At 40.0% G+C, this 14,545-nt stretch overlaps 1 protein-coding gene across 1 annotated transcript in view; it reads right to left on the bottom strand.

The window, feature by feature from the left end:
- Positions 1-14,186, bottom strand: part of LOC126291787 (uncharacterized) — a 67,340-nt gene extending 53,154 nt beyond the window's left edge. The window contains exon 1 of the mRNA XM_049985483.1: positions 14,079-14,186. The gene's annotated coding sequence lies outside the window, so the exon portion shown is untranslated. The remainder of the gene's footprint in view (positions 1-14,078) is intronic.
- Positions 14,187-14,545: the final 359 nt, after the last annotated feature.

Below are 14,545 nucleotides of genomic sequence, written 5' to 3' on the forward strand. Positions count from 1 at the left end.
GATGGATTTGGAAGTAATGGTATTGAGCCTAGCTACAATGACCTTGTGATCACTAATCCCTGTATCAGTCATGATGCTCTCTATCAGCTCTGGATTGTTTGTGGCTAAGAGGTCAAGTGTGTTTTCGCAACCATTTACAATTCGCGTGGGTTCGTGGACTAACTGCTCGAAATAATTTTCAGAGAAAGCATTTAGGACAATCTCGGAAGATGTTTTCTGCCTACCACCGGTTTTGAACAAGTATTTTTGCCAACATACCGAGGGTAGGTTGAAGTCCCCACCAACTATAACCATATGAGTGGGGTATTTATTTGTTACGAGACTCAAACTTTCTCTGAACTGTTCCGCAACTGTATCATCGGAGTCTGGGGGTCGGTAGAAGGAGCCAATTATTAACTTAATTCGGCTGTTAAGTATAACCTCCACCCACACCAATTCGCACGGAGTATCTACTTCGACTTCACTACAAGATAAACCACTACTGACAGACACAAACACTCCACCACCAATTCTGCCAAATCTATCTTTCCTGAACACCGTCTGAGACTTCATAAAAATTTCTGCAGAACTTATTTCAGGCTTTAGCCAGCTTTCTGTACCTATAACGATATCAGCTTCTGTGCTTTCTATTAGCGCTTGAAGCTCAGGGACTTTTCCAGCGCAACTACAACAATTTACAACTATAATTCCGACTGTTCCTTGATCCAAGCACGTCCTGTAATTGCCAAGCACCCTTTGACATTGCAGCCCATCCCGCACTTTCCCGAGGCCTTCTAACCTAAAAAACCGCCCGGTCCGCGCCACACGGCCTCTGCTACCCATGTAGCCGCCAGCTGAGTGTAGTGAACTCCTGACCTATTCAGCGGAACCCGAAACCCCACCACCCTATGGCGCAAGTCAAGGAATCTGCAGCCAATACGGTCGCAAAACCGGTCTGAGCCTCTGATTCAGACCCTCCACCCGGCTCTGCACCAAAGGTCCGCAGTCGGTTCTGTCAACGATGCTGCAGATGGTGAGCTCTGCCTTTATCTCGTAAGCAAGACTGGTAGCCTTCACCAAATCAGATAGCCGCTGGAATCCAGAGAGAATTTCCTCAGATCCAAAGCGACACACGTCATTAGTGCCGACATGTGCCACCACCTGCAGCTGGCTGCACCCTGTGCTCTTCATGGCATCCGGAAGGACCCTTTCCACATCAGGAATGACTCCTCCCGGAATGCACACGGAGTGCACTAGATTTCTTCCCCTCCTTAGCTGCCGTATCCCTAAGGGGCCCCATTACACGCCTAACACTGGAGCTCCCAACTACCAGTAAGCCCACCCTCTGCGATTGCCCGGACCTTGAAGGCTGAGAATGATCCTCTGAAACAGGGCAGGCAGCTGCATCTGGCTCAGCCAGAGACAGTACCTGAAACCGGTTTGTCAGACGCACTGGGGAGGCTTTCTGATCAGCCTCCGGGAACGCCTTTCGCTGCCTGCCACGCCTTGGAACGACCTCCCAATCAACCACAAGTGGAAGTGGCTCTGGTTATCTGCTTCTGTACCAGGTCGGGAGGGTAGTTGCAGGATGCGAAAGCTGTTTTTAGGTTGTTGGTGTAATGGTCCAGGGATTCAGGACTGGAGCAGATTCATTTGCCATGAAGGCCCAGGCTATAGGGAAGGGACCGTTTGATATGGAATGGGTGGCAGCTGTCATAATGGAGGTACTGTTGCTTGTTGGTGGGTTTGATGTGGACGGATGTGTGAACTCCGGAGATGGGAACTTGCCCTTCAATATATCCTCTCTTCTCGTTATCCACCAGGCCTCAATCTCCGCTAATTTCAAGCTGCTGCCACTCATACCTCACCTGTCATTCAACATCATCTTTGCCTCCACACTTCCGCCTTGACTTACATCTCTGCCCATACTTTTTGCCTTTAAATATGTCTGGTTGTGTCTGTGTATGTATGGATGGATATGTGTGTGTGTGTGTGTGTGTGTGTGTGTGTGTGTGTGTGTGTGTGTGTGTGTGTGTGTGCGCGAGTATATACCTATCCTTTTCTCCCCCTAAGGTAAGTCTTTCCGCTCCCGGGATTGGAATGACTCCTTACCCTCTCCCTTAAAACCCACATCCTTTCATCTTTCCTTTTCCTTCCCTCTTTCCTGACGAAGCAGCCGCCGGTTGCGAAAGCCGAAATTCTGTGTGTGTGTTTTATTTATTGTGCCTATCTACCAGTGCTTTCCCGCTTGGTAAGTCTTGGAATCTTTGTTTTTAATATATATGCTTGTGTCTGTGTATGTGCGGATGGATATGTGTGCGTGTATGTGTATGCGAGTGTACACCTGTCCTTTTTTTCCCCCTAAGGGAAGTCTTTCCGCTCCCGGGATTGGAATGACTCCTTACCCTCTCCTTTAAAACCCACATCCTTTCGTCTTTCCCTCTCCTTCCTGAAGAAGCAACCATCGGTTGCGAAAGCTAGTAATTCTGTGTGTGTGTTTGTGTGTTTTGTTCATTGTGCCTGTCTGCCTAATTATACTCAATAATACGTAATTTACTTCCAAACCATAACCTTAAAATTTTTTAACGCTTTCAACATAACCGCTGCTATAAAATCCACAGTTCCAAGTTTACGAACATTTCGTGTAAACTCGTGAATACTATTTCACAGCTTCAGTTCCTTTCACCCATTAAACAACCATCTCAGTTATTTCCAACAACTTTCGTTTTATTTCCATTCCCGTTTTTCCCACATAACCGATCATTTTTTAGCAGCTTCCCACAGGTTTACACGTTATTATTTCTTCATCAAACAATTGTTAGCCTCATTCTCATAACCTGCCAGTCCACAACCAGTCCTTTGTTATACATTTACACACATATTTGTCGAGATTTTACTCGAAAAATTTTTTCGAATTTTATTTTTTCGGAAATTATTTTTTCGAAACTTTTTTTTCTTTCGAAACCTTTTTTCTTTCGAAACTTTTTTTTTCTTTCGAAACTTTTTTCGAAAAATGTTTTTCGAATTTTTCTTGAATTTTCCCACCCTTTAACGTGATCTGGAGACAACATAACTACCTAACCTTTGCAGCCATTGTTGTTCACCAACCTAAGTTCAGCACAGGATCAACATAGCTCATCTCAAACCAACACTTTTTCGACTTTTTTCACACCTTTATCTCTCCCTATATAAATTTCTATTTACTTTCACTTTAACCTCATATTACCCTTTCCACCTTCTAATACCATATCAACCTCACAACATCCCTACAACGACCCCATTAAATTTTATTTACATTCCCTCCGAAAACATGCCTTCACCCTAGCCAGATTATGCTCCCATATTTTATTTACTCAGGCTTGTCTGACATTTGGCATTACCCCCAGAGGCCTCACACTTAAAGTTCCCATCTCTGGCTGCAATCCTTCTTTCCATCAGTCCTTATATCAGTTCCAAACAGCACAATCCATAGCCCTCACCCGCCTAATCCTTCACCTATACATCGACTCGGCCAATGAACACACCCGTCAACTCCTATCCCAAATCAAAGTCCTCAATCTTTCCTCTCCCACATCCACACCGGCTGTACATAGCATCCTCCTACAGGCGAACCGCAAATTAGAACAGCATGCCACTGTCCACCTCAAAAAACTATCCAATCTCCTGGTTTCCCACCTCCGGAAAGGCAACTCACTCACCCTCCACAACCTTTCCAACAAACCTCAACCTCCTCTCATTGCACACAGACCCAGTCTCTCCCATCTACTCAATCTCCCACTTCCAGCTGCAGTCTCCCCAACACCTCAAAATTCTAGTCAACACAATCTGGAACCACAACACCCCAATTCAGTAGTTAACCTTTCCTCCAAACCCCTCTCCCAATCCGAAACCTCTGTCCTATCCAAAGGCCTCACCTTCAGCCCCACTCCCAAGTTCAACCAAACTGCCCTTGTCAAAGATTTACTGTCCTACACTCATAGTCTCTGCTGGAATGATCACTTTGCCACGAAGAAAAATAATCCTGATCCCACTCCTAATGATCCAACTCCCCAAAACACTATCCAAATTGAACCCTGCCTGCAACAGTTCCGTCCTCCATCACAGCGGGACCCACCTCCTCTTCCTCAAAATCACCCTCTCCAAACCTTCCAGGAATTTCTCACTTCCAGTCTTGCCTCTCAATCTTTCTTGAAAAACTTTAATCCTACTCCCAACATCACCACAGCCGAAGCCCAGGCTATCCGTGATCTGAAAGCTGACCGATCCATCATCATTCTTCCAGCTGACAAGGGTTCCACGACCGTGGTACTTGATCATCGGGAGTATGTGGCTGAGGGACTGCGTCAGCTTTCAGACAACTCTACATACAAAGTTTGCCAAGCTAATCCCATTCCTGATGTCCAGGCGGAGCTTCAAGGAATCCTCAGAACCTTAGGCCCCCTACAAAACCTTTCACCTGACTCCATCAAACTCCTGGCCCCACCGACACCTCGCACTCCTACCTTCTACCTACTTCCTAAAATTCACAAACCCAAACATCCTGGCCGTCCCATTGTAGCTGGTTACCAAGCCCCCACAGAATGTATCTCTGCCTACATAGATCAACACCTTCAACCCATTACATGCAGTCTCCCATCCTTCATCAAAGACACCAACCGCTTTCTCGAACGCCTGGAATCCGTACCCAGTCTGTTACCCCTGGAAACCATCCTTGTAACCATTGATGCCACTTCCCTATACACGAAAATTCCGCACGTCCAGGGCCTCGCTGCAATGGAGCACTTCCTTTCACGCCGATCACCTGCCACCCTACCCAAAACCTCATTCCTCGTCACCTTAACCAGCTTCATCCTGACCCACAACTTCTTCACTTTTGAAGGCCAGACATACCAACAATTAAAGGGAACAGCCATGGGTACCAGGATGGCCCCCTCGTATGCCAACCTATTTATGGGTCGCTTAGAGGAAGCCTTCTTGGTTACCCAAGCCTGCCAACCCAAAGTTTGGTACAGATTTATTGATGACATCTTCATGATCTGGACTCACAGTGAAGAACTACTCCAGAATTTCCTCTCCAACCTCAACTCCTTTGGTTCCATCAGATTCACCTGGTCCTACTCCAAATCTCATGCCACTTTCCTAGACGTTAACCTCCATCTGTCCAATGACCAGCTTCACACATCCGTCCACATCAAACCCACCAACAAGCAACAGTACCTCCATTATGACAGCTGCCACCCATTCCATATCAAACGGTCCCTTCCCTACAGCCTAGGCCTTCGTGGCAAACGAATCTGCTCCAGTCCTGAATCCCTCGACCATTACACCAACAACCTGAAAACAGCTTTCGCATCCCGCAACTACCCTCCCGACCTGGTACAGAAGCAGATAACCAGAGCCTCTTCCTCATCCCCTCAAACCCAGAACCTCTCACAGAAGAACCCCAAAAGTGCCCCACTTGTGACAGAATACTTCCCGGGACTGGATCAGACCTTGAATGTGGCTCTCCAGCAGGGATACGACTTCCTAAAATCCTGCCCCGAAATGAGATCCATCCTTCATGAAATCCTCCCCACTCCACCAACAGTGTCTTTCTGCCGTCCCCCTAACCTTCGTAACCTCTTGGTTCATCCCTATGAAATCCCCAAACCACCTTCCCTACCCTCTGGCTCCTACCCTTGCAACCGCCCCCGGTGTAAAACCTGTCCTATGCACCCTCCCACCACCACCTACTCCAGTCCCGTAACCCGGAAGGTGTACACGATCAAAGGGAGAGCCACGTGTGAAAGCACCCACGTGATTTACCAACTGACCTGCCTGCACTGTGACGCTTTCTATGTGGGAATGACCAGCAACAAACTGTCCATTTGCATGAATGGACACAGGCAGACAGTGTTTGTTGGTAATTAGGATCACCCTGTGGCTAAACATTCCTTGGTGCACGGCCAGCACATCTTGGCACAGTGTTACACCGTCCGAGTTATCTGGATACTTCCCACCAACACCAACCTATCTGAACTCCGGAGATGGGAACTCGCCCTTCAGTATATCCTCTCTTCTCGATATCCGCCAGGCCTCAACCTCCGCTAATTTCAAGTTGCCGCCGCTCATACCTCACCTGTCTTTCAACAACTTCTTTGCCTCTGTACTTCTGCCTCGACTGACATCTCTGCCCTTACTCTTTGCCTAAATATGTCTGCTTGTGTCTGTGTATGTGCGGATGGGTATGTGTGCGTGTGTGTGTGTGTGCACGAGTGTACACCTTTCTTTTTTTTTCCCCCTAAGGAAAGTCTTTCCACTCCCGGGACTGGAATGACTCCTTACCCTCTCCCTTAAAACCCACATCCTTTCGTCTTTCCCTCTCCTTCCTGAAGAAGCAACCATCGGTTGCGAAAGCTAGTAATTCTGTGTTTGTGTTTTGTTCTTGTGCCTGTCTGCCGGCGTTTTCCCGCTTGGTAAGTCTTTGAATCTAAAAGAAGATGTGACTTACCAAACGAAAGTGCTGGCAGGTTGATAGGTACACAAACATACTCACAAAATTCAAGCTTTCACAACCAACGGTTGCTTCATCAGGAAAGAGGGAAGGAGAGGGAAAGACGAAAGGATGTGGGTTTTAAGGGAGAGCGTAAGGAGTCATTCCAATCCCGGGAGCGGAAAGACTTACCTTAGGGGGAAAAAAGGACAAGTATACACTCACACACACACACACACACACACACACACACACACATATCCATCTGCACATACATAGACACAAGCAGACATTTGTAATGCCTTTTAAAGTAGTGCAAAGATGGGCAACTTATTTTTATATTTTCTGAAAAGTAAAAATGTCCATTCCAGAAAATTAAAAAGTATTATGTGACTAAAATATCAGTGAGTCACACTTTGAACGAGTCACCTCATACAAATACCTTTGTTAAACAGACTACAGGAATATGAAAGGGAATGATCACAAAGGCTCAGTCATAAGGCAAGCAGGTGGCAGACTGCAGATCATTGCTAGCATACAGGGTAAATGCAATCAGTCTGCAAAAGAGATGGCTTATGAAACATTGATGCAACCTGTCTTAGAATACTGCTCAAATGCATGAATACCACACCAAATAGGACTAACAAAGGATACTGGACATTTACAAAGAAGGGAAGCACTAATTGTCATAGGTTTGTTTAATCGATGGTAGAGTGCTATGCCAAATTTGATAACTGCTCCATGAAAGCCTACACACAGAGTTTCCAGCACTGTTAGTTAGTAAAAAATCTGAGACTACACTACAGCTGCACATGTGCCACTTGTAGACAAGGTTAGGTTGATTACAGCATGTACAGACATATTGAAGGTTTCATTCACACTCTGTATATAAATGAAATGAGATAAAATACTAATATGCAGAACATTCAGAAAGTACTCCCAGCCACACACCTTTCAGTGGTTTTGCAGAATATGAATGTAGATGTTATCTCAACAAATACATGAATATTTCAAACAAGTACACTGTAGATGAAAGTTTTTATTTATTTATTAATTAATGTCTGTGGACTATTCTATACAATGTTATAGGACAAGTTCACATGAAATGTGAAAAACGTTTATATACAAACATAATTATAAAAAATTATAAATCAATTAATGCTTTCTGAAAGTTTTTACATATTTACATAGTTACTTATGAAACATTACATTGATTTTTGCTTCAAGGAATTCTTTAACACTGGGTAGATAAGTTTGAATCAAGTGCCATTTTAGTTTATTTGTGAAAGCAGACATGTTTTCTATTATCTGTATAGATTTTACCAAATTATTGAATAAAGGCATCCTTCTTTTGCAGTCTCTTTGTCAGTTAACTTGAGCCAATTTTCTTCAGTATGATAATCACGCTGCAGTTATGGGTATATTTGTTTAATGATGCAGTATGGCAACTTTTACATGAATCCTTGTTTCATATATGTCTAGTGATGCTACTGTTACTATGCTTAGTTCCCTGAATTTATTTCTACAGGAATATCTAGGATATAATGTTGTTATGGATCTTACATCCCTCTTTAGTTGCTTTAGCATTCTTTGCATATACACATTTGCAGAATTTCCCCAGACCAAGATAAACATGAAATTTGTGAATGAACTAGCCTATAGGACATTGTCAGCAGTTGTTGTGTGTTAATTGTTGTTTACATTCCTCTCATCATACATGTACTTGAACTCACTTTACAACAAATATTATTTATATGCTTCTCCCATGTCAAGTACCTATTGGCTGTAACACACAGGAATTTATAAATTTCTGTCTCTTTTAGATCACTGTCTCTGAGCTTGACATGTGTTCAAGTTAGGTATTCTATTTGCTTGTATTTACATATATGTGGTTTTATTGACATTTATAAAAAGATTATTTCCTCTGTAATAATTTTTTCCATTTTCCACATGTAGAGAAGCTTGCTTTTGTAAGTCATCTGTTGAGGTACTACTTATAATAAATTATGTGCGATCTGTGTATATGACAATAATTCCACCTACTATTTTGGACACATCATCAGTATATAAAATAAAAAGTAATGGGCCCAGCACTGATCCATGTGGCCCTCCATAATTAAGAGATTCAAAATCTGGGTTCACATTTGTAATTGTATTGCTCACATTTTGTTTTATTTCTACACACTGTTTTCTATTTTCCATGAATCATTTTATGATATCAACCGCTTTCCCCCTTACACCATAACAGTTTTTAATAATATGTTGTGGTATACACCATCAAGAGAGTTGAAAGGTCAAGAAACATGCCAAAAACTTTCTTTCATTCATCTAGTAGCTTAGTTACATGCCCTATAAATTCAGCTACTGATATGTTCATGGCTCTACCTCTGCTAAACACATCCTGGGCCTCATTCAGAGTATTACATTTTTCTGTAAAATGTACTGTTCCATCTTTGATTACACATTCTATTGTTTTAGGTAAGACAGGTGTAATAGTTAATGGCTGATAATTTCCTGAATCTATTTTGTTGCCTGATTTTATAACAAAGGTCACTTTACTCTTTTTTTAAACATGTCAGGAATATTTATTCTTCCATAGCTAAGTTTATGAGAAAAGTCAGATGCCTTACCACCCACTGCAGGAGGATTTAGTTTGTCTAGTAGATAATTGGTGTATTATTATTACTAATTCATGTTCATTTGTTGGGAAAAGGAACAAACACATTGTCTTACGAGGAGTACTTTGTATGTATTTTGTGTCAGGAGAGTTTTACTTCATTAAATTGTCCACTACCTGAACACAATGTTGATGTAAAATATTACAGACTTCTATAGGGTCCCTCATTTGCATCCCATTTTTCTTTATAGTTATGATTTCACCATTTTTCGTATCTACGTTTTCCCTCTCTTTCGTTATGTGTGACCATATGGTCTTTGTCTTATTATGACAAGCTGTGATAGGAACCCTATTTATTCAATTGAGAGTGACCTGGTAAAGATAGCTTCAGCAATGAGGAACGAGATATACTGGTGTTGGGCTTCTGACTGGCCTCATTTAAATTCTTCTGTTTTGAGAGTTAATTTATGGGTGGAACAATTACTTGGATCAGGTATAGGGTCTCATATGAGTGTGGTTCCCGTTGACTCTATCAGCAACTAGGTCAATACTAGGCATGGCCATCACCTCAAGTGAAGGGAAAACTGTCTGGGCTAATAGCAAATAACTTAAGGAGGGTGGGGGGCACAGTCACAAGTGGTAATAAAAAAACAGTGGCTAAAAGTGACAGACCAGCAGTTCTTTTAGGGTAGGGAGGACATAAACAAAAGATGTTCAGAGACAGGCTGAAAATGACATTCACATTGGTAAAACAGGCAGCCAGAAAGCAAATTATAATGTACACAATTCATGGAGACAGCGTCTGATTGAAACTAGAGATACTCAAAAATTGACAGAAAAATTAGGTTCAGGCAATTGTAATTCTGCCTGTGCACAAAATCAATTATCCTTATTGCATTGGAATATCCAAGGACTAAGGGTTAAGCTTAATTAGTTGCTTATTTATGCTGAAGAATTAGAGTTGAGCAAACCAGTTGATACAATCTGCCTCTATGAACATCATGTGACCACTGGTATAGTTATGTTAAATGTTACTGAATTCAAGTTAGGTTCTTACTTATGTAGAGAAAATATGGAGAAAGGAGGAGTTGCCACATTAGTCAGAAACTGTTTTGATTTCAAGACTACTGATATTAATAAATTTTGCTCAGAGCCGTGCTTAGAAACTTGTACAGCAGTAGTAGTATTTCATAATAAGTCCTTTATAGTAGTAGGTATATACAGATCACCTTCAGGAAATTTTAACCTCTTCATAAAAAATCTGGAAGCTCTGTTGTCCCATCACATGGTCACTGGTGATTTTAATGTGGATTTATTGAATACCTCTGTCAGTGAATAATTATTGCAGTCAGTAACACTATCATTCAATTTTGTTCCTACTGTGAACTTTGCAACTAGGATATGTAAATGCTCTGAGACTACTATTGATAATATCTTTGTAGACAAATCCAAGGAAAAGAGTCATATTACAAAACCAAAGGTAAATGGGGTATTTGATCATGACATGCAGCATCTTGTGTTAAATGTTCAAACTTTTCAGGATAAAAAATCTATGACATCTGTGTACAGTGGGGTAATAAATAAGTCAAAAATTGAGAAATTCAGGAAGCTTCTCAAAGACACAAACCATATAGATTTTTACAATACTTCTGACTCAAGTGGAAAATACAAAACATTCATTAATAAAGTTACCTCCTCTTTCGAAAATTGTTTCCCCTAAAGGTACCTCAAATCACACAGAAGTCAAAAAGTAAACTGTGGATTACACAAGGGTAAAGGTATAATGTGGGACAAAAAGGAGACTGTATCTACTATCTAGGAACAGCTCTGATGTTAGAATTATTAAAAATTACAAAGAATACTGCAAAGTATTGAAGAAAGTAGTCCAGAAATCAGCTTCATTATGAGAAAGAGATAATTACATCAGGCAACAGAATAAAAACTGTATGGGATATAGTGAAGACAGAGATAGGTGGGACCAGAAAGGAAGAGGAAAAGATATCTCTAAAAATAAATATGACTTTGGTAACAAATACATGTAGTGTTGCAAACCGCTTAAACAAGTACTTCATTTCTGTTACTGACAACTTGGGGCTGTGAGGTTCAGTTAATAGTGCAATGCAATATCTGAGACAAGTCTCTAAAAATAGCTTCAGTAAAATGGAAAAGACACTCACATCTCCCAAAGAAGTAGCATCCACCATAAAATCCTAAAAATTTAAATATTCCAGTGGTTATGATAACATATCAATGAAGTTAATCAAAGAGCGCCCATTCAAGTTGAGTTCTATCTTTTTATTTGTGTAATCAATCTCTTATCAATGGAACATTTCTGACTAGCTAAAATGTGCTGAAGTTAAGCCTCTTTACAATATGGGGGATAAAGAGATACCATCAAACTATTGACCAATTTCACTTTTGCTGGCTTTCTCAAAATTATTTGAAAAGGTTATTTTCAAGCATGTCCTTAAGCATCTGACTGCAAATAATATAATGAGCAAGTCACAGATTGGGTTTATTACGGTTTCTGATATTGAGAAAGCCATTTACACTTACAGTGAGAATGTGCTTAATTCATTAGATAATAAATTAGAGGATACTGGCATTTTCTGTGACTTGTCAAAAGGCTTTGACTGTGTGAACCACAGCATTCTCTAAAGTCAGTTAGAATATTATGGTTTCACCAGCAATGGTGCAAAATGGTTTGAGTCTTACCTATCAAACAGGAAACAAAGGGTGTTGTTGCAAAATACCTGTGCAGTAAGCAGTCAGCCTTCATATGACTAGGAATTAATTACATGTGGTGTTCCTCAAGGTTGCATCTTAGGTCCATTGCTTTTTCTTCTGTACATTAATGACCTCTAGTCTGTTACATTGCCAGAGTTAAATTTGTTTTGTTTGCAGATGATACAAACACTGCAATAGGTAGCAAGTCAAGTACAGATTTATAAATGGCTGCTAATAAATTTTCACTGACATTAATAAATGGTTTAAACCTAATTCACTGTCATGAAACATTGAGAAGACCCACTATGTGCAGTTCGGAACCTGTAAGAGATTTCCTTCTAGCATGTGTATAACATATGAAGACATGCAGGTCAAGGAGTTGGACAGTGTTAAATTTCTGGTATTAAAACTCAATAATAAATTCAGTTGGGAAGGGCATACTGCATAATTGCTTAAGTGCCTAAACAAGTATGTATTTGAAGTGAGAATGATGTCAGATGTAGGAGATATAAATATAAAATACTTTCATACTTTGCTTAGTTAAATTTTATTATGCTGTACAGGATCATATTCTGGGGTAATTCATCAAACTGAGCAAAAGTTTTTAGGCTGAAATGCATGCAATAAGAATCATTTGTGGTGTAAATTCAAGAACATAATGTAGAAACCTGTTCAAGGAACTTTGTATTCTAACTACTGCTTCTCAGTATGTTTATTCCTTAATGATATTTGTTGCAAGTAGTACATCTGTATTTCCAACCAATAGCTCGATACATAGTATCAATACTAGAAATAATAGCAATATACATAAAGACATAAAATAACTTACATCAGTCCATAAAGGTGTCCAATAGTCAGGAACACACATTTTCAAATAAATTTCCAACAACCATCAAAAACTTGGCTTCATATAAAGTATGGTTTATACAGAATTTGAAAGAATTTTTGATAGGCAACTCCTTCTACTCTATAGATGAATATCTAAGCATAGACTGTTAAGCCAGCTTAAGTAAAAATGTCTGTTAGATTTCAGTGTTGACAGAACTTGGCCACAACATTCAAGATTAGGCATTTTGTGTATGATAATTTTATTAATAGAGCATAACAATGTTTCCTTCTGACAGTATGTTAATTCTGTAAATATTAGCTGTTTCAGTTTACCACATTGTAATCACATATTTTGACAATCTCCTGTCAAATGATCAGGGTAGTGAATATTATATTCAAATGTTTTATGTTTCCATGCTTTACTTTCTGACATGTTCTACACCACAAGAATCATCTCATTTTTTTTGTGTCTATGGATCGAAAACTGAATCTAATCTAATCTAATATTTTTTTTAAATCAATTTCTTATATGATCTCTTCTTGTCCATATAGGCATCACAGTTTGATTGTGTTGGATTTATCTGAGATTGTTTGTACATCGTTTTGCACATAGTTATTGCACTTAACTTTTGTATTCCTACATACTAATGCACATGCAAGATAATGTTTTGGAGAATGATTCCCATACCGTATTTATGTTTGCTGTTTGGTATATGATTGTTCCAGTCATCGGATTGCATTAATCTTTGTAGCCTCCATATGCTTGCTTGCTTTGTTTGTCACAGTCCTTTAATGATATTTTCTGACATTAATGATAGATGCAGATGAAATGAATTAAAATTTGTGCTGCGGCCGAGACTCAAACCCAGGTCTTCTTGCTTGCTAGGAAGAAATGTTTCAGGGAAACATTTAATTACATTTTATGACATTGTTATCTTATCTGTTACCTCCGTTAATTCCCCATGGGGTTCAGCAATGGCTGTGTCTTTGACCTGTACTTTTTGTCTGTCTATTAATGTCCCTATATCTTTGCTGTACCTTGTGGTACTATTTACTACTGGATTTAGATCAGACTTGTTGATTGGCTTACTTAAACTCCTTGAATAACAGGTTTCTTTCAGTGTGTTGATATTTTGATCATCTGCTACTACTATATATACAAATTGCCTAACAGTCTCGTCTAAAGCGAAAATATTCAACAAATTATAAAATATATAATAAATAGCAATGTATTTGACAGATTAATTGCAAAATGTTTGCAACACCCCCACCATTGTTCAGTAACTGGATATTAATGTTAAGTTTATACATATATAAATATGAATATTTGTCCTTGGAAACACTGGGTTTAAGTCAAACCTACTGCATCATCTAGTAAATTACATCACATATAATCAAACAGATTGAATAAGCAGATAAGTAAATGAAATTAAAGCCATGTCTGAGCAGTCTTACATTGGTGTATTTTTGGTGCTGTTTTGTGTGCTGTTAGAAATCCACTAGTTTTGCAGCTGTCTGGAAAGACTAGTGTCAGAATATTTTGCCTTGCCCCTTACCCTCATATCAGCAACACCACCACATGTTGGCAGATATTCCAAAGAAATGCTTATGGCTGTAAGATAAGCAACTGCTGGTTCTGCTAAATCAGATTCCATAGTGCTGAGCTAAATGTGTACTTTAACCTTCCACAGGAGGTTGCACTAATATAACAAGCAATAAGGTGTAAGAATATATGGCAGATAGCTTTATACCAAGTCCACAGAATACTTGTAGCACTGAGTTGGACATATTGACATTAAATTTAAAAATACAAACATTGTACACGTTGTTACTTGAAGTTCCAGTTTATCAGTGTAAATAGATGGAGAGTGAAATATTGTACAGAGCAAATGGAAACAGCAAAAGAAACATAACTCAAAAAT

Source organism: Schistocerca gregaria, chromosome 9 (genome assembly GCF_023897955.1).
Source record: "Schistocerca gregaria isolate iqSchGreg1 chromosome 9, iqSchGreg1.2, whole genome shotgun sequence".
Taxonomy (NCBI): Eukaryota; Metazoa; Arthropoda; class Insecta; order Orthoptera; family Acrididae; genus Schistocerca; species Schistocerca gregaria.